We start from the raw sequence: 25104 nt of genomic DNA, 5'->3' as shown, positions 1-25104 counted from the left end.
AGTTTAATAAACTCCAAACATAAATACAAAGTAAATGAATCAAGGCATATCAAAATCAAATTGCCCCAAACCAGTGACAATGAGAAAATCTTAAAGGCCAAAAAGAGAAAATAGACACATTATGTACATAGGAACAAAGACAAAAATGATAGCAGATTTTTCAAAGGGAACAATGCAAGCTAGAAGACTGTGAAACAATATCATTAAAGTACTAAAAGAAGAAAAACAGCCAATCGTTTCCTATGCCCAGTGAATATCATTCAAAAACAGAGGTAATATAAATATTTTTTTAGACACACAAAAGTCGAATCATTTCATTGTGGAAGGTTTAACAGACCTATCCTATCAGAAATGTTACAAGAAAGTCCTTCAGGCCAAACAAAAATGCTACCATGTGAAAACAGGAATCTACACAAAGCACTGAAGAACTCTAGAAATGGCAGTACTAGTAAATACATAAGTATAATACATGTCAATAATAGTACATAAGTTGAGAGAAATGGACTATTAAAATAACATTCTTTCAGAAAAGGGGGGATTATTTCTAAATTAATTCCATGAGGCTATATTACCTTGATATCAAAACCAGACAAAGACATTACAAGAAAATAAAACTATAGCCTGATAGCCCCTCAAAAACATACTCACCAAATCAAATCCAACAATATTTAAAAAGGATAATACATCATAACCAAGTGGTGTTTATCTCATAAATGAAAAGTTAGAGTAACATTTGAAAATTACAATTCAAAAGCTAAAATTGGGAAAACACATGATCCTCTCAAAAGACACACAAAAAAGCGTTTGACAAAATCAAGTATTAATTCCTGATAAAAACTCTCAGTAATCTAGGAATAGAGAAAAACTTCATCAACTTCATAAAAGTATCTTTGAAAGACTTATAGCTAACATCATACTTAGTTATGAAAGACTGAATGTTTCCCCTCTAATATCAGAAACACAGTAAGATTTTCTGCTCTCACCATTTCTATAAATGCTGGATGTTCTAGGCAGTAGAATAAAGCAAGAAGAGATAAAAGGCATATAGATTAAAAAGGAAGAAGTAAAACTGTATTTGCAGACACTGTGATCATTTATGTAGAACTAGAGGCCTGGTGCTTGAAATTCGTGCACTCACGGGGAGAGGGGAGTCCCTTTGCCCAGATTGCAAGAGGGTGCAGGCCAGGCCGAGGGACCCCACCAGTGCACAATCAGGGCCAAGGAGGGATGCGGGAGGTTGGCCAGCCAGGGAGGGACTGCGGGAGGGGTCCAGGGCATGTCCGGCTCATCTCACTCAGTCCTGATTGGCTGGACTCCAGCAGCAAGCTAACCTACCAGTCGGAGCGTCTGCCCCCGGTGGTCAGTGCACGTCATAGTGAGCAGTTGAGAGGCCTTAGCATATCATTAGCATATTATGCTTTGATTGGTTGAATGACTGACTGGACGACCGGACACTTAGCATATTAGGCTTTTATTACATAGGATAGTCAATGAAATCTAAACAAAAAAGTTACTTGAAGTAATAAGTTAGTTTAGTAAGATTGTTTGATATAAAATCAACTGTATTTCTATAGTATACTAGCAATAAACAATCAAAAATTGAAATTTATAAAACTAGAGGCCCTGTGCAAGAAATTTGTGCACTTGGGGCGGTTCCCTCAGCCCAGCCTGCACCCTCTTGCAGTTTGGGAGCCCTCAGGAGATGTCCGACTCCCAGGGGGAGCGGGCCTAAGCCATCAGTCGGACATCCTTAGCGCTGCTGCAGAGGCAGGAGAGGCTCCCACCACCATTGCTGTGCTTGCCAGCCTTGAGCCCGGCTTCTGGCTAAGCAGCGCTCCCCCTGTGGGAGCACACTGACCACCAGGGGGCAGCTCCTGCATTGAGTGCATCATAGTGACCGGTTATTCCACCATTTGGTCAATTTGCATATTAGCCTTTTATTATATAGGATACCATTTATAATAGTATCAAAAATATGAAATACTCAAGGATAAATCTGACCAAACATGGGAAAGACCTGTATACTAAAAACTATAAAACACAGCTAAGAGAAATTAAAGATCTATATAATGAGAGATGGGTAGGTCAAAAGAGTCAATATTGTTAAGATGTCAGTTCTTTCCAAATCTGGCCTATAGATTCACTGCAAATCCAATCAAAATCCCAAAGGGCTTTTTTGTAGATATTGATAAATTTACAGTCATGTGCCATTTAATAACGGGATAAATTCTGAGAAATACATCATTAAGCAATTTCATTGTTGTGTAAACATCAGAGTGCACTTACACAAACCCAGATGATACAGCCTACTACACATCTATGTTATATGGTACACCCTACAGCTCCATGGCTACAATCCTGTACTCAATACTTTAGGCAACTGCAATACAATGGTATGTGTTTGTGTATCTAAACATAGAAAAGGTATAATAAAAATATGGTATAAAAGATAAAAAATGGGACATCTGTATAGGGCACTTAATATGAATGGAGGCCAAAGGACTGGAAGTTGCTCTGGGTGAGTCAGTGAGTGAGTGAATATGAAGGCCTAGGACCATGGTTGGCAAACTGCGGCTCACGAGCCACATGCGGCTCTTTGGCCCCTTGAGTGTGGCTCTTCCACAAAATACCAAGGCCTGGGCGAGTCTATTTTGAAGAAGTGGCATTAGAAGAAGTTTAAGTTTAAAAAATTTGGCTCTCAAAAGAAATTTCAATCGTACTGTTGATATTTGGCTCTGTTGACTAATGAGTTTGCCAACCACTGGCCTAGGACATTACCGTACTATACTGTAGACTTTATAAACATTGTACACTTAGGCCACACTACATTTATAAAACAACATGAGATTAGCCCTGAATGGCTGGCTCAGTTGGTTGGAGCATTGTCCCATACAACAGAAGGTTGTGGGTTCAATTCCCAGTCAAAGCACAAACCTAGGTTGTGGGTTCGATCCCTGGTTGGGGAGCATACTGGAGGCAACTGATCCATGTTTCTCTTTCACATTGATGTTTCTCTCTCTCTAAAATCAGTGCAAAATATATCCTTGGGCGAGGTTAAAAACCAAAGAACAAGATTATATAAAACATAAAAGAAAATGATGCAATCAGATGTAAACATGAGATATATGAGGCTGCTGCTGGTGTAGCATGGCATATTGTTTTGCAGCAAACTTATTTTTAAGTATAAAGAATACACTCTAAAATAACAATTAAAAGCATAGTCAATACATAAACCCAGTAATGCAGCTGTTTATTATCAAGTATTAGGTACTGCACATAATCGTATGTGTTATACTTTTTTTTTTGTTAATCCTCACTGAAGGATATTTTTCCCATTATTATTTTTTATTTTTTAGAGAGTAGAAGGGAGGGGGAAGAGGGGGGAGAGAGAGAGAGAGAGAGAGAGAGAGAGAGAGGGAGAAAGAGAGAGAGGGAGAGAGAGAGAGAGAGAGAGAGAGAGAGAGAGAGAGAGAGAGAGAGAAACATCAATGTGAGAGAGACACATCAACTGGTTGCCTCCCACATGTTCCTGACTAGGGCCAGGTATTGAACGTGCAACCCAGGTACATGCCCTTGACCTGGAAGGAACCCAACCCTTCAGTGCACAGGCCTGCACTCTAATTGGCCTGGACGCATGTGCTATACTTTTGTATGACTGGAAGCAAAGTGGGTTTGCTTACATCAGCATCACAACAAACATGTGAGTAATGTGTTGCGCTACAGCATTTTGACAGCTATAATGTCACTAGACAAAAGGAATTTTTCAGCTCCATTATAATCCTATGAGGGGTCTCCCTCAGCCCGGCCTGCACCCTCTCCAATCTGGGACTCCTTGGGGGATGCCCGACTGTCGGTTTAGGCCCGGGCAGGTGGACATCCCTCTCACAGTCCGGGACTGCTGGCTCCTAACCACTTTCCTGCAACTGCCCTCCCCTGCTGGCCTGATTGCCCACAACTGCCTTCCCCTGCCAGCCTAATTGCTCCCAACTGCCCTCCCCTGCCAGCCTGATTGCCCACAACTGCCCTCCCTTGCCAGGGCCTAATTGCCCACAACTGTCCTCCACTGCCGGGGCCTGATCACCCCCAACTGTCCTCCCCTTCTGTGACTTGCCTCCTCTGACCGGACCCACCTCCACCGGGACCAGCCTCCTCCGCACCGCACAGAGCCGCGAGACCCCCAGGCCTCACCGCGTGGAGTGGCCACCGGGCCCTGCCTCCATTGTGCACACAGCCATCTTGTGACATCCATCTTTTGACAGCCATCTTGTGATGACGTGCAGGCGTGACGCCACCTAGGCTATTATTAGTATAGATAGCACCACAGTTGTATATGTGATCTATTGTTGACCAAAATTGTCTTTTTGTGACACATGTGTGTTGGATTCCCCTTGTGCTTGGAATCTCTCCAGGAAAAGCCCAGTCCTTTCTTAGGGCTGCTTGATTAGGTCAGGCCCAGTGAGAACAACCTCCCTTTCTTAGTCAACTACGGTAGATAACATAATCTAATCACAGGAGTGACAGCTCATCACATTTATAGGCTCCTCCCATTATACAAAGGTCATTGGAGGCACTTTAGAATTCTACTACACTACCCTAATCAAGATAAAGTAGTATTGGCATAAAGATGAACAAATCAATAGAACACAATAGAGAATCTAGAAATGGACCTACATGGATATCTCATTTTCTACAAATGTGCAAAGGCAATTCAGTGGAGAAAGGATATTCTTTTCATCAAATGGTACTGGAACAAATGGATATCCATATGTTAAAAGCATCAATATATACCTCTCACCACATATAAAAACTAACTCAAAATAGATCATAGACCTAATGTAAAACCTAAAAATAGAAAGCTTCTAGAAGAAAACATAGGGGAAAATCTTTCTGACCTTAGGCTAGGTAAAGATTTCTTACATGAAAGCAAAAGCAAAATCTATCAAAGAGAAAGCTGATAAATTGAATTTCATTTGTCTGCATAGGGGACTAAAGGACTTTTATGATTTTAGTCTGCAAATTCCTGCATTGTTTAAATCTTTTAGTGTATTTCCATAATAAAAAGAAAAAATACATTGAAGCAATTACATATTCATTGGAGAACATTTAAAATATTTTTAAAATCACCCCCCCCCCGAGAACTATTGCTTGTAATTTGTTATATATACATTCTTATAGAATGTTTTAGAATTAGAAATCATACCATAAATAATCTGTGTCATTTAGCTTAACATTACTGTCTGAGTCCTGCCTAATGGTATTAAATTATCCTCTGAAAAGGGCATTCCATTGTATGGCTATACAATAATAAAATTTGTCTATCTCTCATTGTTGGCAATTACTCACAATTTTATTACTATTACAAATAGTACTGTAGTACCTTAGATTAGGTTTCTGCAAGTGGAAAACTGTATCAAAGAATCTGAGGTGTTATTTAGACAACTAAACTCCCAAGTACATCATTAAAACTTGACCCACATTTTAAAATAATGCATGCAAAGTTTGCTACTTGTCCAAAATGTTAATTGGTATATATAAAGGAAACATTTCAATTTGAGATAAAAATTTTTAAAGTTTATTCTGAAAGATAAGCAATTAAGAAATTACTTAATTATAAAAGGTCCGTACTGTATTATCAAAGCACTAAGAGAAATGTGCATTCAGGCAGAATCATTAATCAAACTTAGTTCCAAGTCATAGATAACAGATAAAGAAAAGCAGCTAATTGTTCTGTACAAAATGGAACAAAAGATATCTTATCTTTTGGGTGGACCATGGTTAGAAATTTTTTAAAATGATTTAAAAAATTTAAGTTTTAGCACATCAACCTTTTATTTACTAATGAATTTATTTATTTTCTTTCCAAATTTAGTTAATACTAATAAGAGATTTTAGCTGCCTGAGAGTAAAAGAACTCAGTATTTCTTATGATGTTCTTATCTCCATACTTAATAAAATGAAAAGAGCTTACCATAAATATGAGAACTTTAAATCTGATATTCCTTAAAATTAGTATAACTACTCTTTCATCAATGAGCCTTTAGTGCATCCCATTAGAGTGACCCAAATCTCTTCACAATAATATAAATAACTCAAATTGTGGTCTACCATATTAAAAGTATTAAGTACTATATGTCAGGTTTAATAAACTAAGCACAATCAGTCCAGAATTGCAAAAGGAGATAATGACTATCAACAAACCCTTTTCCTACCCTGCCTGTTGAAGTTATTTGTTTGCTCCACCCTACCTCTGTGACTGAGCACTGGCCAGGACAGTCTGGCCACTCCTGGAAATGACAGCTCGGCTTAAGGAGCATTACCTGTGACTGCTATGAATCACCACTGACTCAGAGTGTGTGACAAATATGCATTGGCACATAGCATTCTTTCCAATCTCTCTCTAGTTGTTTTCTGCTACTGCAGAGGTTGAAAGCTAAAAATGATTCCCCAGGATCCCTTGCAAGGAGCATTCTAAATGTGAATTGGGTTCAGTCAACTAGATTTGCTGACATGAGATGCGGAAAGTAGAAAGTTAGGTGAAGTTGTGACCATTTTAAAAAAGTTTTGGTTATCCACAAGAAAGAATGTGAAAGTGCTGTGTGTGTGTGTGGTGGTAGTGGTGGTGGTGTGTGTGTGTGTGTGCACGTGCGCACGCGCACGTGTAATTTTCCAGTTTAAGTCACTAATTTTTTAAATGTCAGGAATCAGTTACAGTTGTGGAGCAGTACTGGCTTCCTTATATGATGGTACGTTCTTTGTGTGTATGTGTACTAAACTGTATATAAGAAAGCTTACTATTTTAACTATTTTTAAGTGTACAGTTCAGTGGCATTAAGTACATTCACATTGTTTGCAACCATAACTACCCACCATCCATTACTAGGAACTTTTCATCAGCTCAAATGGAAATTCTATATTCATTAAACAATAATTTCCCATTGTCCCCTCTCCAGCCCCTGGCAACCATTACTCTACTCTCTGTCTTTATGAATTTGACAATTCTAGACACCTCAAATAACCAGAATCATATAATATTTGTCCTTTTGTGTCTGGCTTACTTCCCTTAGCATAATATCTTCAAGGTTCATCCATGCTGTAGCACATGTCAGAATTTCTTCCCTTTTTAAGGCTGAATAGTAGTACATTTATGTATATGTCACATTTTGTTTACCCACTCATGCATCAATGGGCATTTGGGTTACTTCAAATACTGCTTTCACTTCTTTTGGATATATTACCATAAATGATATTGCTGGGTCATTTATAAAATCTGTTTAATTTTTTCAAGAATCACTATACCATTTTTCAAAGCAGCTGTACAATTTTACAGTCCCATCAGCAGTGCACAAGTGGTCTAATTTTTCTATATCCTTGCCAACATCCTCGCCTTGTTATTTTTTCTTTATTGTTTTGTTTTAATAATAGTAATAGTAATTGGTGTGCAGTGGTATCTCGTGGTTTTGATTTGATTTCCACAATGATAGTGATATTAATCATCTTTTCATGTGTTTATTGGACATTTGTATAGCTTCTTTAGGGAAATGTCTATTCAAGTCCTTTGCCCATTTTTTAATTGGTTATTTTTTTGCCATTGAGATGTTATGTTCTTAGACTAATAGTTTCATGCTGGCCTTCTAACACCCTAATAATACCTTTGCAGACTATGGCAAAGTAGCACTCCTAGAGTAGCTTGTCTCTTGCAAGTGAACCCTGATTGAATATATCAGTATAGGCCCTTCAAGTTGCCGTCTTTCAAAGTCAGTGAAGTACCCAAAGTAAAGGCTTCAAGCTCTCTCATAAAGTCCACATTCTGGTTCCATTCTAAGTAAGGCAAAGTAACTTGATGATGTTTCCTTGAATTTCCTAGGAAATTGATTAAGCATACTATGTTTTTTATCCTCTGTTTAATTAAATATACATGTTCTTGGATTACCTTTAGAATGAGTGACATGTTCTATTTCAATAAGTTATACAACTATTTTTTCTCAACCAAGCACACTGTGTCAGTGAAAAAAGGTTTTGTAAAATGTCCCATTAATAATGTAAACAAAACAAAGGCTATTATCTGGCCATTGCATCTATTAAGTAGGTTCAACAATAACAAGAATTAAGAAAGTAGACAAATACCACACTACAAATGAAAAAAGGCAGGGGTGGGGAGGAAAGGGGAAATAAGAATAGAAAAGTATCGCCCTAACTGGTTTGGCTCAGTGGATAGAGTGTCAGCCTGCGGACTGAAGGGTCCCAGGTTCGATTCTGGTCAGGGGCACATGCCCAGGTTGTGGGCTCAATCCCCAGTAGGGGGCGTACAGGAGGCAGCTGATCAATGATTCTCTCTAATCACTGATGTTTCTATCTCTCTCTCCCTCTCCCTTCCTTTCTGAAATCAATAAAAATATATTTTAAAAAAGAAAAAATAATGTATCTAGCACATAAGGCAGCATGAGAGCTTAGTGGGTTTTTGTTAGGTTATTTTGTTTTATTTTTAGAGAAGATAGTAGGGATTACTAAGAAGATCACTAAGGCCTATAGGATTAGCACATAATACGTTTTCAACAACCATTATTAAATGAATGTGCAAAAAGGAAGTAGCAACCAAAATAATTTAATAACTCAGTTTCCCAATCCCCTTCCAAACAGAATCATTAAACAAAACAGGAGGCTATAAAAAAGAACAGAATCTTACCATCTGTGACAGCATGAATGGACCTAGAGGGTAATGTATTAAGTGAAAAAGTCAGAGGGAGACAAATACCATATGACTTCACTTATATGTAGAATCTGAAGAACAAAATAAATGAACCAACAAAATAGAAATAGACTCATAGATACAGAGAATAGATTGATGGTTGCCAGGAAAGGGGGAAAAGGGTTAGGAAGCTGGGTGAAAAAGGTGAAAGGATTAAGAAGTACAAGTTAGTAGTCACAAATAGTCATGGGGATGTAAACTACAGCATAGGAAATATAGTGGGTACTTGAAATAATGGAGCCACTTTACAAAGCACATGATTGTCTAACTACTATGCTGTATACTTGAAACTAATACAATATTAAATGTAATTAAAAAGTAAGATAAAAAAAAGAACAGGAGATGCAAGATGGCAGCAGAGGTAAAAGTTTCACTCACCTCCTCCCAGGACGAAATTGAAATTATAACTAAATTATAGAACAATGAACCTGAATAACCAACTGAAGAATAGCTGAACTGAAGTCTTACAACTAAGTATATACACTGAGTGGCCCGGTGCATGAATTCGTTCATGGGTGGGGTCCTGCCAGCCTGGCCAGGGGGAGGGGACATGGGCAGTTGGCCAGCCTGCCTGCTGGTCAAACTCCTGGTCGAGGGGACAATTTGCATATTAGCTTTTTATTATATAGGATATACATTGAGTGGCCAGATTATTATGCATTCAGAGGTCATAATAATCTGGCCACTCAATGTATATAGAAGAAGCCAATGTGAGACTGGTAGGAAGGGCAGAGATGCAAAAAGGGCTGATCCTACACCCATGCGCAATGGTTGAGAATCAGGAGGGATATCTCAGCTGCAAAGGCCCCTCCTGAGAAGCAAGGGGTCTCAATCCCACACTGGATGCCCCAGCCTAGAATACCAGTGCCAGAAAGAGGAGCCTATATAACATCTGGTTGTGAAAATCAGGGGGGATACTATCTGCCAGAGTGAGATGGGAGACTGCTAAAAATCCAGGCACCCTTATAAAGAGCCAGTGTATAAACTCTTATTCACAGACACTCACCCTGGCTTCCAGCGGAGGGATGGTGGCTCAGAGTGGACAGGAGTCATACAGAGAGAAACTGAGTAAGGTGGCTTTGGGAAGAGGTATAGGGGGACATGCGCCATTATCCCTGTGCTGAGTCCCTCTCCCACCTTACCCACAAATGCCAGATGCCACCTTTTCTGGGGTCGAGCACTCCACTCCAATAGGCATCAGTCCATGAGCATACACTAGACCCACCCTCCAGACTCCCAGTGGCCCCACCTCTCAAAGCTCACACCCTGGAGAGGAATAAGCTGGCTGGGTCCAATTTCGGCTTGCTGCAGTCTATCTTGGAAGGCTTTTGAGGAGGTCTGGGCTGACTCAGGAGATGTTAGAGACACGCAGGTAGAGACTGAATTGTGTGACTTTTGGGCGAGGGCCATTTTTGCTCCACATGCTCCAACCACTGCCACTGGTTCTGTGGAAAGCCCTTTTTCCACATGGCCAAATCTTAATCTGTCTTAACCTGATGGACTCTACTGGTCCCACCCTAACAACTCCCTAGAATCTCAGCCCACCCCAAAGGTCCACAGGCCCCAGGTGGGTGTAACTGGCCATGGTATAACCTGAGACTTTTGCTGAGTGGCCTCAAACTCAGCACTGATGTAGAGTTTGAACCTATATCAATCTGGTGACCACCACTCACCCCTATCTGGTGACTCACTCCGAACACCTCATACATCTCACATTCACTAGAGACTCATTCAGAGGCTGAGCCTAACAGGCAGCTGGCAGGTAGAGGTGGATCTTGGGAGCCTTGGGCCCATTGATGTCCTGACCCAGGTTCAGTACAGTAGAAGCTGAAATTTAGTACATAGCTTGGCCCCTCCCATGTACACCTAGACCCAGCAGAGGCAGCCACCAATAGTGGATCACTTTGTAGATCCTAACACGTAGCCCAGGGCCAGTCACAGGCAGCACTGACATTGATCTGCACTGGAGTCCTTCCCAAGAGGCCCCAGAACCAATATACCCCATGGCTGGCTTCAGATCGCATCAGAGCATGACCCAATTAACTCCACAAGCCAAACATCCAAAGGAGATCTTGGCAGGCACAAGAACCTCCTGGGGTGAATTCCACTTCATGGGGTCAGCTCCCCACACAGCAACACGAACACTGGTTGGGGTCAATCCTCACAGTCAGCCAGCCTAAGGGTCAATCCACCCATGGACAGTCCAACAACAATTAAGAATAAACTACAATAGGAGGACTCACATAACTCACAAAAGGAACATTCCTGGAACACCAAGTTCAGGTGATTGGGGAGACTGCATCACTAAGCCCCACAGGCTACCTACTACATAAGGTCACCCCATCAAGACAGGGAGACATAGCAGATCTACCTAATATACAGAAACAAATACAGAGAGATAGCCAAAATGAAGAGACAAAGAAACATGCCCCAAATGAAATAGAAAAAATCCCCAGAAAAAGAATTAAATAGACAGGATCCAAGATGGCGGCGTAGGTAAACACCTAAACTGCTGCCTCGCACAACAATTTCAAAACTACAACTAAAAGACAAAACGTCTATCACCCAGAACCACGGGAAAGCTGGCTGAGTGGAAGTTCTACAAATAGAAGGAAAGAACAAACAGCATTGAGAGGTGCACAAGTGCTGAAAAGCTGAGGTATAGAGGCGCGCGAATCGGGCTAGCGACAGGCGACTGAGAGCGCTGTTTTTTTCAACCCGAAGGGAGACAAGCTCCCGATTACTCCAAACTCCAGTTTCTGGGGAGACGCGGGGGACCCAAACTCCTACGGGGAGAAGCTGGACTGGGGTCGGAAAGTGAGGGTGGCTTGCTTGCAAGGCTGCGCGCAGGAATAATTGTTTGCTGTGCTGGGGTGCGGGACGCCGGACACGGTTGGTCGGAGACGAAGAGCACGAAGAGCCGGCTAACTGGCAGCCATCGCTGTTTGCCACGCCCTAGCCTAGTCACGCCCTGAGACCCCGCCCTGCACAATCTACAAACCCACCCAAGCTCCAAGCAGCGGCTTTAGCATATGAATGACCTGCCTTATCGCAGCTTAACCTAGCAAACTTGCAGCCCGGGTCAGACAGCTCCAAAACCTCCAAACCCCAAGCAAAGAGGAGAAAACTGTAGTTCTCACTGTAGCTCCTGCTGGGTGGCCTCAGACAGTAGCTGACCTGCACCCCACTGGAGATCCAGAAGCCAGTGTACCTAGTGGTCAGTGTGAGACACCAGATTTCAACTCTTCACATCCATAAGTGACACATTCAAGAGGCAGACTCAATGAGCACCAAAGCCCCACTGAAACAAGTCCTGCACCATAAGCGTGTCTCCAGCACAGCAGTTCTTCCATTATAGACACAGAGGGTCCTCACAGCCAATTGGCCTGGAGGTCAATTCCTCCCAGTTTACCAACAGCAATCAAGGCTTAACTACACCAAGACTTTGCACTCAGCCCAGAAAGGGGTGTACCCAGCTGTTGTGGTTCAGCGGTTGAGTGTCGACCCATGAACCAAGAGGTCACTGGTTCGATTCCCGGTCAGGGCACATGCCCAGATTGTGGGCTCAATCCTCAGTGTGGGGCATGCATGCAGGAGGTGGCCAATCAATGATGTTTCTCTCTCATTGATATTTCTAGCTCTCTATCCCTCTTCCTTCCTCTCTCTCTAAAAATAAATAAAGGGGAAAAAATTTTTAAATGAGTATAGTTTAAGGAACCTCTGGGACAACATTGAAGCTAACAACATTCATACCATAGGGGTACCAGAAGAAGAAGAAGAGAGAGAAAGGGATTGAGAACCTATTTAAAGAAATAATGACTAAAAATTTTCCTACCGTGGCAAAGGAAATAGACATACAAGTCCAGAAAGTGCAGAATCCCAAACAAGATGAACCCAAAGAAGCCCACAAGACACATCATAATTAAAATGGCAAAGATTAAAGACAGAGAGAGAATCTTAAAAGCAGCAAGAGAAAGACAGTTAGTTACCTACAAGGGAGCTCCCATCAAACTGTGAGCTGATTTCTCAACAGAAACATTCAGGCCAGAAGGGATTGGCACAAAATATTCAAAGTGATGAAAAGCAAGGACCTGTAACCAAAATTACCCTACTCAGAAAGGCTATCATTTAGAATTGAAGGAGAGATAAAAAGCTTTCCAGATAAGGAAAAGCTAAAGGTGTTCATTACCACCCAACCAGTATTACAAGAAATGTTAAAGGAACTTGTTTAAGAAGAAGAAGGAAAAAAAAAAGATAAAAAATATAAATATTAAAATGGCAATAACTACTTAACATATCAATCATTACTTTAGATGTAAAGGGATTAAATGCTCCAATCAAAAGACATAGGGTGGCTGAATGGATAAGAAAACAAGACCTGTACATATGCTGCCTATAAAAGACCCATTTTAGAACTCTTATCATCCACAACAGTATGGATGGACCTGGAGAGCATTATGCTAAGCGAAATAAGCCAGTCAGAGAAAGATAAACATCACATGGACTATAATGAACATTATAAAATGATAAACAAAAATAGATACAGAGACAAAGAAGCATCGAACAAACTGTCAAACTTTAGTGGGAAGGCAGGGGAGGGGTTAGGGATGGGGGTAAGAGATCAACCAAAGGACTTGTATGCATGCATATAAGCATAACCAATGGACATAGACACTAGGGGGGTGAGGGTGGCTGGGGAGAGCTCAGTGGGGGGGAAAAGGAGACATATGTAATACTATATGTAATACTTTAAACAATAAAATAAAAACAAACAAACAAATAAAAAAAGACCTATTTCAGATCAAAAGACACACAGACTGAAAGTAAAGGTATGGAAAAGATATTTCATGCAAATGGAAATTAAAAAAAAAAAAAGCTGGGGGTAGTAATATTTTTATCAAACAAAATAGACTTTAAAACAAAGTTAACAAGAGAAAAAGAAGGACCCAGCAATTCCATTTCTGGGCATTTATTCAAAGAAACCCAAAACACTAATTTGAAAAGACATGTGAATCCTTATGTTCATTGCAGCATTATTTACAACTAGAGGCCTAATGCACGAAATTCATGCAAGGGGCTTGGCCCTCACCAGCACTGGCTTCAACCAGAAGGATTTCCGGCTGTCCGGTCTAATTAGCATATTACGCTTTTATTATTATAGATAGCCAAGATATGGAAGCAACCTATGTGTCCATGGATAGATGAATAGATAAAGATGTGGTACATATATACAATAGAGTATTACTCAGCCAGAAAAACGAGAGCAAAACCTTGCAACTTGTGACAACATGGATAGACCTAGAGGGTATTAGGCTAAGTGAAATAAGTCAGACAGAGAAAGACAAATTACCATATGATTTCACTTACATGTAGCATCTAAAAAATAAAATAAATGAACAAACAAAACAAAAATAAACTCATAGAGAACAAACTGATGGCTACCAGGTAGGATGAGGATTAGGGGACTGGGTGAAAAAGATGAAGGGATTAAGAAGTACAAATTGGAAGTTATAAAATAGATACAAGGATTTAAAGTATAGCATAGGAAATATATTCAATAATATTGTAATTATATATATGCTGTTGAAGGTACTAGACTTATTGGGGGGATCACTTCTTTTTTTGTTAATCCTCACACAAGGATATTTTTTTCCAATGAGATAAACACAGATGTGTGAGAGATACATTGATTGGTTGCCTCCTGTATGCACCCCAATCAGGGCTGGGATCAAACCTGCAACCCAGGTATGTGTCCTTGATAGGGAATCAAACCTGCAACCCTTTGGTCCATGGGCTGATGCTTTAGCCCAGCCATGGGCAAACTGTTCTATCCGGCCCGCGGAGCCGAAAGAGCGGAGGGTTCTCTTGCTCTCCCCTCTGCTCCTTTACTTTGAATTTATATTAGTTCACACAAACACTCCATCCATGCTTTTGTTCCGGCCCTCCGGTCCAGTTTAAGAACCCATTGTGGCCCTTGAGTCAAAAAGTTTGCCCACCCCTGCTTTAGCCACTAAGCAAAATCAGCCAGGGAAGGATCACTTCTTAAGTTATATAAATGTCTAACCACTATGCTGTACACCTGAAGTTAATATAATATTGAATGTCAACTGTAATTAAAATTTAAAAATTTTTAAATATATTTTTATTATAATACTAGTGGCCTGGTGCATGAAATTCGTGCAGGGGTGGGGTGGGGGAAGGTTGTCCCTCAGCCCAGCCTGCACCCTTTCCAATCTGCATCCTTGGGGGATGTCCGACTGCTGGTTTAGGCCCGATCCGCAATCCAGAACCGCTGGCTCCTAACTGCTCCCCCCGCCAGCCTGCTTGCCCCCAACTCCCCTCCCTGCCAGCCTGCATGCCCCCAACTGCCCCTCCCCCACCAGCCTGCATGCCCCCAACTGCCCCCCCTGCTGGCCTGCTCACCCCCAACTGGACCCCCCTTGCTGGCCTGATCATTCCAAACTGCCCCCCACTGCTGGCCTGCTTGCCCCTAAATGCCCCCCCTGCCAGCCTAATCATCCTCAACTGCCCTCCCCTCCTGGCCTGATCACCTCTAATCACCTCTGCCTCAGCCCTGCCACCATGGCTTTGTCTGGAAGGACGTCCAGAAGGTCTCCCAGAAGGTCTCCCAGTCTAATTAGCATATTACTCTTTTATTAGTATAGATTGAATATCAACTGTAACTAAAATTAAAAAAGTTTTTTAAAATATTTTTATTGATTTTAGAGAGAGAGGAAGGGAGAGGGAGAGGAAAAAATATTGATAAGAGAAACATCAATTGGCTGCTTCCTGTATGCCCCCTACTGGGGATGGAGCAAGCCTGCAACCCAGGCATATGCCCTGACTGGGAATCAAACCATAGACCTCTTGGTGCATGGGATGACACTCAACCAACAGAGCCACACTGGCTGGGGCAAAACAAAATTTTAAAGTTCCATAAACAAATCTATTAAGAGGACTGATATAGGATTGCCAGCAAGGGACAAATAGGAACATTAAAACAAGAATAAATTTGCAACTAATTTTTAAAAAATAAATACAGACTTAAGAAATGTTAAATTGTCATTTTAATTTGTTCATGAAGACAAAATAAAGGGTATATCAGGTAGGAAGAGATAACTGCACTAAATAGGAAAGTATATTCAACCAGTACTAATAAGTTTGTTATCATATCCTTCTAAGGAAAAAGACAAGAGTACATACTCTTCCTTGGTGTGAACTAGTTAATCCTTTCTAAACTAAAACATTCCAGGAGGACTTGTTTAACTTTTGTATGATAAGCACAATGAGGTGACAAGGATAATCAGCTATCTAATCAATACCTCCAGGTGTAGGAATACAGGGAACAGGATGTGCAGGTATAAGATATTTGATGTCTGCAGAGTGCTGTTCCTTTAAAAGAATATATATCCTAACTCACATACTCCTTATATTCTGAACTATGCATTTTCAGGAAATAATAACAGGTAATAATTAGATTAGCTAACACTTAAGTGCCAGGAACTATTCTATGTATTTTACTTGTATGCTTAAATAATCTTACAACAACCATATAAAGTAGGTACTATTATCTTCCTCACTTTACAGATGAGATAACTGAAATAGATGGGTTAAGTAACCTGCCCAAGATGAACTTGTCCTAGTAACTAGTACAGACAAGTTTTCAACCCAGGCAATCTCATTTCAAAGTCCATGTTATTCACTACACCACACCACCTCACATGAGCTAAGTACACTTGTACTTCTGTAGGGGATGAATCTCACAAATATTACATACTAGAGGCCTGGTGCACGAAATTCGTGCATGGGGGTGTGTGTCCCTCAGCCCAGCCTGCACCCTCTCCAATCTGGGACCCCAAAAGGGATGTCCGACTGCCCGTTTAGGCCCGATCCTACGGGCAGTCGGACATCCCTCTCACAATCCAGGACTGCTGGCTCCCAACTGCTCGCCTGCCTGCCTTCCTGATTGCCCCTAACCACATCTGCCTGCCAGCCTGATTAGCCCCTAACCACTCCCCTCCCAGCCTGATTGATGCCTAACTGCTCCTCTGCCAGCCTGTTTGCCCCTAACTGCCCTCCCCTGCAGGCCTGGTCACCCCTAACTGCCCTCCCCTGCAGGCCTGGTCACCCCTAACTGCCCTCCCCTGCAGGCCTGGTTACCCCTAACTGCCCTCCCCTGCAGGCCTGGTCCCCTGCAACTGCTCTCCCCTGCAGGCCTGGGTTCCCCCGAACTGCCCTTCCCTGCAGGCCCAGTCGCCCCCAACATCCCTCCTCTGCTGGCCTGGTCACCCCTAACTGCCCTCGCCTGCAGGCTTGATTGCTCCCAACTGCCCTCCCTTGCAGACCTGGTCCCTTCCAACTGCCCTCCCCTGCTGGCCATATTGTGGTGGCCATCTTGTGTCCACATGGGGGCAGCCATCTTGTGTGTTGGAGTGATGGTCAATTTGCATATTACTCTTTTATTAGATAGGATTTTCTAGTTATCAGCAAAGGAATTTATCAGCAAACAGTCTTCAATTATATTAGAGATTACATCAGTGAAGCTGCCTATTAATGAAGGCTTTCTGAATCATAGGTTTGCACTGTTCAGCCTCAAACATTTACTGTCTGCTATATGCAGATGTCAGACACTAAGGCATTACCCAGTGACAATCTTAAGATGCCCTCAGGTTACATTTATTTACCCATTAAATATTCATTGTGCACATAATATGAGCGATATTGCACTAGACAATGTGACATTTACTTAGTGAATCTGAAATATCCTACTCATAATGATTTTACAGTCTAGAAAGAGATATTAAAGAGATTCCCAAAAAAGTAAAAGAAATTATAGCTGCTAGTTCTTAATATAGATTAGTTTACTCGATCCTCAAAACAACACTAACAAAACTTTTGCTTTTGTAACTTGTTAAAAAAACAAAAAACTGGAAAGTTAAGGGGGTTGGAGAAAAGAGTTATTTCCAGTTAGTAAGATTAGAGAAGAGTGCTTGAAAATGACATTTGAGCTAAGTCTTAAAGGAGGGGTGAAACTGTGGACAAAGACAGAGATATAAGAATAATTGTCAGGAGCAGTGTGAGGAGGCGAGAACAATCCCCGGACTGAGCTAAGCCCGTGCACTGCTGCATCCCCACATCCCGCCCTGACTTCCCACCACCATCGCCATCCTGCCCAAGAGAAAGGCTGAAGGGGACGCTAAAGGAGATAAAGCCAAGGTGAAGGACAAACCACAGAGAAGATCTTCCAGGTTATCAGTTAAACCTGATCCTCCAAAGCCTAAAAAGGCCCCTGGCAAAGAAGGGAGAGAAGGTACCGAAAGGGAAAAAGGAGAAAGCTGATGCTGGCAAGGATAGGAATAACCCTGCAGAAAACGGAGATGCCAAAACAGACCAGGCACAGAAAGCTGAAGGTGCTGGGAGATGCCAAGTGAAGTGTGTGCATTTTTGATAACTGTGTATTTCTGGTGACTGTACAGTTTGAAATACTGTTTTTTATCAAGTTTTATAAAAAGGCAGAATTTTGTTTTACTTTTTTTTTTTTTTTAAGTTATGTTGTTAGCACACAGAACACTTCATTGTTTTTTTGGGAAGGACATATAGTACTAATAGAATGTCTCCAAAGCTGGACTGACATGGGAGGGAAATACCTTTCCCTTCTAATTTTGAGAAACTTCCTCTTGGTTCCTGGGAGGAGGGAATCTCTTGATGTTGACACACATTAGCCACCTTGGCACAAACACCTTGTCATGTGGGAAAACTAAAATTCGTTTTTATGTCCTTTCCTCCCTTTCCACTTTAAGCATAGACTTTTGACTCTCTTAAGCCCAGAGACCTATTGAGACCTGACCCCAAAAATTGGTTTCCAGTATGTTGGACAATCTGGATTTTCCAGTGTCACCACTGAGATGGCATCCTTCAAAAGAGCAGCAATTCCTTTGTAGATTGTAGATCTACAGATTGATATTCTCTGCCATTTTCATTTCATTTCCTGAAGGTCAGGGTTGGCTTGTGAAAAGTTGTTAAACAACATGCTTAATGTGAAATGTCAACCCTCACTCTAAACTTTCTCTGTTCAGAGCATCAGAGGAAGATTTCATTGGGTTTTATAGTGGCTTTCTGATTTTGGTAGTTCATTGAAGAAGGGAGTTTGAAAGCTGTTATATACTGTTAACAATTGTCTGCCCATGTCCTGCCTGAAATACCATGATTGTTTATGAAAAGTATCTCTAATAAAGCTGGATACAGCTTTTGGCTTGGAAAAAAACAAAACGAACAAGCAAAAAAAGAATAATTATCAGAAGAGTGTACAACAGGTAGTGAAGCTTGGTGCTAGAATGAAAAGTAATGACTGACAGAATGAATGAAACAGCTTCCAAAAAGTAGAGACACAGGTTGAAGGAAATACTACAGCAGATGAAAAGATGCCACTGTTTGCACTCATAAACTTTCTGACAGGTACATTAAAAAAAAAATAGCATTATGTGGACGTCTGCTTGTGGGGAAAAGGAGTAAAACTATTTTCCCTGTTACTCCCTGGCCATTATGTATAAAACAAACATAAGATGACTGAAAGGTGAAGACAGAAAGGCAGTGTAGAGAGGCACTTGGAAACAGGAATTAAAAAACACAATGGTGAATTATCTGCGTGTTTTTGTTTGTTTATTTTGCCACAAATATCACAGAGTGGATACTGGAAAAGTCAGAAATCTGGAAATGCCAATGGGTACAGACAAAGATTCCCAAGAAAAGCCTGTTTTCTCCAGCCAAAGGACCAGGCTGAGGTGATATCACAGAAGGCCGAGTAGAAAGTCAGAACTAACACCACTACCCTCTGGTGTCCAGGGGTAAGGAGGCCAAACACAAACCCCCATCATCCCACTCCTCCCATCAAGGGGATAATAATGAGGTTCCTCCACCCCCTCTCTCAGCCACTAGACTGGAAAACCTGAACCTCTTACCTGGCACTAAGGAAGTAGCACCTGTAGAAAACTACAATATGAGAGACTAATATCCTCCATGAATACAGATGAAAAAATTATTAACAAAATATTAGCAAATAGAATTCAGCAATATATAAATATATATTTATGTATATATACACCATGAGTAAGTGGAGTTTATTCCAGGGTTGCAAGGCTGGTTCAATATTAAAAAATCAAACTATGTAATCCACCATGTTAACCAGCTATAAAGAAAAAGCACAAGATTATTTCAGTTCATTCAGGAAAAGCATCTGACAAAAAAAATGTATCAAGAACACCCATTCATGACTTTAAAAAAAACTTTCAGAAAAATAGAAATAGAGGGGAAATTCTCAATTTGGTAAAGAACATGTATAAAAACCTACAGCTAACATCATATTTAATGGTGAAAGCTGAATACTTTCCCCTAAGGATGAGGAAAGGCAAGGATGTCTACTCTTTATATTGCTCAAACATAGTACTCAAGTTCTAGCCAACACAATAAGGTAAGGAAGGAAATAAAAAAAGTGTATGTATTGGAAATGAAGAAATAAAAATATTCCTATTTGCAGGTGACATGACAGTCTACATAGAAAAATCCAAGGAATCTACAAAAAGGAAACCCAAAACATCCTAGAACGAATAAGTGAATTAGTAAGGTTGTAGGATACAAGAGCAACAAACAAAATTCAATTGTATTTCTGTACACTAGAAATGAACACATGGATAAAGAAATTTAAAATATAATAAATACCACTTAAAATCATTAAAAAGAGAGAAATACTTAAATCTAACAACATGTATAGGATCTATATATTGAACATTCTGATGAAATAAATCAAAGAAGCCCTAAATAAATGGAGATATTCCACATTCGTGAGTTAGCCGACTCAACATAATAAAGATGTCAATTCTCCTCAAATTGATATGTAATTTAACACAATTCCTATGAAAATACTAGCGATCTAGACAAGATTATCCTAAAATTTATGTGGAAAGGTAAAGAAACTTGAATAGCTAAATCAATTCTGAACAAGAATATAGTGGAGGAAATAACTCTACACAATTTCAAAACTTATTATGTGGCTAAGCAATCAAGACTATATGATATTGGTAGAAGAATAGACACACTGATTAACTGAACAGAAAGGACTACCGAGAGATAGCCTTGCACAAGTATGGCCAACTGATTTTTGACAAAGTTACAAAAACAATTCAATGATGGGTAGTTGAAAAACAGTGCTAGAGCAAATGGATATCCATGGGCCAAAAAAGAACCTTCACCAAATCTCACACCTTATGTAAAATTTCATTCAAAATGTATTATAAATTTAAATGTAAGGTAAAGTGTAGAACCACAAAACTTTTAGACAATAACATAGAAGAAAATCTTCCAGGACCTACGGTGAAGAACTCCTAAACATGATACGCAAAAGCACAATCCAAAACAAAACAAGAAATGATAAATTAGACTTCAACAAAATTAAAACTTTAACGATACAGAAGATCATGTGAAGAGAAAACAAAGACAAGCTACAGACTAGGAGAAAGTATTTGCAAACTACATACCTGAGAAACAACATATATCTAGAATATATTTTTTAAAACTCCCAAAATTCAACAGTGAAAAGCCAAAAATCCAATTAAGAAAATGGGCAAAAGACATGAAGAGGCATGCCACCAAAGATATATGAATGGCAGATATACACATGAAAAAAATGTTTCAATACCACATACTAGGGAAATGCAAATTAAGACTATGCTGAAGTATCACTACTCACCTATTAGAACAGCTAAAATAAACTGTGACAATTTGAAATGGCAGCCAGGATGCAGAGAAACTGGATCTCTCACATGTTGCTGGTGGGAAAGTAAGATTGTGCAGCCATGCTGGAAATAGTTTGACAGTTTCTTAAAAAAAAGAAAGAAAAAAACATGCACTTACCATACAACCTAGCAATTGTACTCCTGGGCATTTTATCCCGGAGAAATAAAAATTTATGTCCACACAAAAACCTCTACACAAATGTTCACAGCAGCATTACCTGTAATAGCGAAAAGGTGTAAAAAACCAAAATATCCCACAATATGTGAAGAGTTAAAAAAACTGTGGTACATCCACATCATGGAATACTACTCAGCAATAAAAATGAATAAACTGTAGATACACACAATAACTTAGATTGGTCTCAAGGGCTTTCATGCTGAGTGAAAAAAGCCAATCTCAAAGGTCATATACAGTATGATTCCATTTATATAACATCCTCACAATAACAAATTATACAGATGGAAACAGGTTAGAGGTTGTTGTGGTAAGAGGTAGTATATGTTGGGGGGTGAGAGGGCCACAATAAAGGGGTAGACCAAGGGAGATGTTTATAGTGATATATTAATTCTATATCTTGATTGAGGCAATGGTTACACAAATCGTCACAAGATAAAAGGACACACAACTAGATACACATTAAACAAATGTTAATTTCCTGGTCCTGATACTGTACTATAATTACGTAAGATGTAACCATTGTGGGAAACTGGGTAAAAGGTACATGGGATCTTTCTGTTCTATCTTTGTATCTATAATTATCTATCTATCTATATAAAAAGCCTAATACACAAATTGTCCCCTCGGGAGTTTGACCAGGAGACTGGGAGTTCGATCGCTCACTATGATGTGTGCTAACCACCAGGGGGCAGTGCAGAATGAAGGAAGGCCCTGGCTGGCAGCTGAGGAAGGGAGGCCCCTGCCAGCAGCCAGAAGGAAGGCCCCAGCCAGCAGCCAGAAGGCCCTGATCGGTCCTGATCACCGGCCAGGCCTAGAGACCCTACCCGTGCACGAATTTTGTGCACCGGGCCTTTAGTTTCAAAATAATTGTGAAGAAAATCTTCAGGAGCTAGGGTGAAGAGCTCCTAAAAATAATACTCAAAAGCACAATCTAAAATAAACAAACCAAAAAAAGATAAATTAGAATTCAACAAAATTAAAAACTTTTACTCTACAAAATTGTGAATCTATTTCATTTATCCCTTTTTTAAAATACACTGAGTGGCCAGATTATTATGATCTCTGAATGCATAATAATCTGGCCACTCAGTGTGTGTGTGTGTGTGTGTGTATATGTATGTATGTGTGTGTATGTATGTGTGTGTGTGTGTGTGTGTGTGTGTATGTATGTATATATATATATATATATATATATATATATATATATATATATATACACACACACACATATTAGAGGCCCAGTGCATGAATTCGTGCATGGGTGGGGGGTCCGGCCAGCCTGGCCAGGGGGAGGGGACATGGGTGGTTGGCCGGCCTGCCTGCTGGTCAAACTCATGGTTGAGGGGACAATTTACATATTAGCCTTTTATTATATAGGATATACACTGAGTGGCCAGATTATTATGTGTTCAGAGATCATAATAATCTGGCCACTCAGTGTATATTTTTATTGATTTCAAAGAGAGGAAGGGAGAGGGAGAGAGAATCACTGATTGGCTGACTCCTGCATACTCCCTACTGGGGATTGAGCCCCCAACCCAGGCATGTGCCCCAACAGGAAATTGAACCATGACCTCCTGGTTCATGGGTTGACACTGAACCATTGAGCCACACTGCCTGGGCCTCTAATTATTTCAAAATAAAAAATTTTAAGTTTTTTTTTTTTAAGGAGAAAAATGTCATAAAAATAGTATATGTACATATCTATAATAATAAAAGTGTAATATGCTAATTAGACTGGATGTCCTTCCAGATGACCTTCCAGCCGAAGCTGGGGCTGCGAGGGAAGCCTGGGACCTGGGTGCCAGAGGGAAGCCGGTGCCAGCAGCTGGGGGAGGGAAGGCCTACTCTTGCATGAATTTCGTGCATCAGGCCTCTGGTTTTTAAATAAAAAAATATCAAACTATTAACAGTTACTCCTCTGGTGGACTCTTTCATTCTCTAAATTAAGTATTTCTACAATGAGCATAAAATGCTTAATAATCAGAAGGAAATGGCCCTTTTGAGAAGATGAAAACAGTATTTTTCACTGCTTGAAGCACATCACACTTAAATAGAGATGGATAGAAAATTAAGAAAATCAATTAAATTCAATTATTAACCCATGTATGAATATACATACTAAATAAAAGATAAGAAACAGTGAGGCAACTAAAAAGACCAATAAATCCAAGAAAAGATCTGATTATAGATCCACTTCCCTCTCACATAAACAGTGTGACTTTGGAAAATGACTTAACCTTTATACTTTGAGATGACAAACAGAAACTAATCAGAAACCTTAAACACGTCTCATTTTATAATTTAGAATGACAGAATTCTGACAATGTTAGAATTGGAAGCAAACTGGAAGGATCAGGTACAATTCCTTAATTTACACTTGAATAAACTAAGGCTAAAGAGTTAAATAAATTTAATTTTAGTTAAATAGCTAGACAGCTATTCCACAACAGAATCTGATATAAAATCCAGAAAGCACAGTAGTTAAGAGTGCTGCTCTGGAATCAAACTGCCCAGGTTCAAACTGTGGATTTATCAGTTACAGTTATGTGACCTTGCAGCAGTTACTTAACCTCACTGGACCTCATTATTCTTGCCTGTAAAGTGAGGAGAACACTAGTTCCTATAGCAGAGGCTTGTTGTAAAGGTTATGTGGAATAATACATGTAATGCATTTATAATAATGCTTGGTAAATAGACTGCTCAGTAAATGTAAGCTAGTATTGCCATCATTATCAACTCCTCTTTCTGATAGTTGCCCTAAGCCAAAAATTAAATCATTAGGAGTGTCATCTGTCAACTAATAGTTAAACCCACTCTTAATTCTGGAAATCTTTTGGTTAATACAAAATAAATAGGAGCATTTGAAAACAAATTTTAAATCTTATAAACGTTTTGCTTAGGGCGGAATTAATTTTCAGCAAAACAACAATGTAATCAAGTAACATTAACTGAGAAACAGAATAGCAACACAATAGTTGATTCCAATTAACTTAATGCAGAATTCTGCACATGAACACAAGTCTCTCATATAATGACTTATTTAATATCAAATATAACTAAATAAAAGAATTTCAACAGGAGCATTTTTAAAAGTATGCCATACACAATTGATTATTATTCTAAAAGTACTTTAAGAATTTGGGAAGAAATTGGGGTAATTTCCTAAAGTGACAGGATCCAATAAGTGGAAAAACACAAACTATTCTAAGGGCTTGATTATGTAAACACACAAGAGACCAATGGCTTCTAATTTATCATTAGGCAACCTTTAGAATACAGAGGATACATCAACAAAATGAAACCTTTACTCTCTCTGTATAAAGGTTTACAGAACCAATGTCCATGTTTAGATTGTGATCGTAGTGATTTAAATATGCTGGATTTTTCTT

At 39.9% G+C, this 25104-nt stretch overlaps 1 protein-coding gene and 1 pseudogene across 3 annotated transcripts in view; one reads left to right on the top strand and one right to left on the bottom strand.

Moving 5' to 3' along the window:
- The window catches only part of SAMD8 (sterile alpha motif domain containing 8), a 64066-nt gene that overhangs the window by 33159 nt on the left and 5803 nt on the right, over positions 1-25104 (bottom strand). Inside the window, exon 2 of one of the 2 annotated variants that reach the window (XM_080643017.1) lies at positions 21489-21618. The exons of the other annotated variant lie outside the window; for it this stretch is intronic. The gene's annotated coding sequence lies outside the window, so the exon portion shown is untranslated. The remainder of the gene's footprint in view (positions 1-21488; positions 21619-25104) is intronic. 2 annotated transcript variants of the gene reach the window in all.
- On the top strand, positions 9096-18194 carry LOC308257721 (non-histone chromosomal protein HMG-17-like; annotated as a pseudogene). Its single transcript has 2 exons — positions 9096-9107; positions 17924-18194. The product of its transcript is annotated as a non-histone chromosomal protein HMG-17-like (transcript).

This window comes from Plecotus auritus (assembly GCF_963455305.1).
Source record: "Plecotus auritus genome assembly, chromosome: 9".
Lineage (NCBI taxonomy): Eukaryota > Metazoa > Chordata > Mammalia > Chiroptera > Vespertilionidae > Plecotus > Plecotus auritus.
Note: the sequence above shows the minus strand (reverse complement) of the source record. Positions and strands in the feature narration are given on the sequence as shown.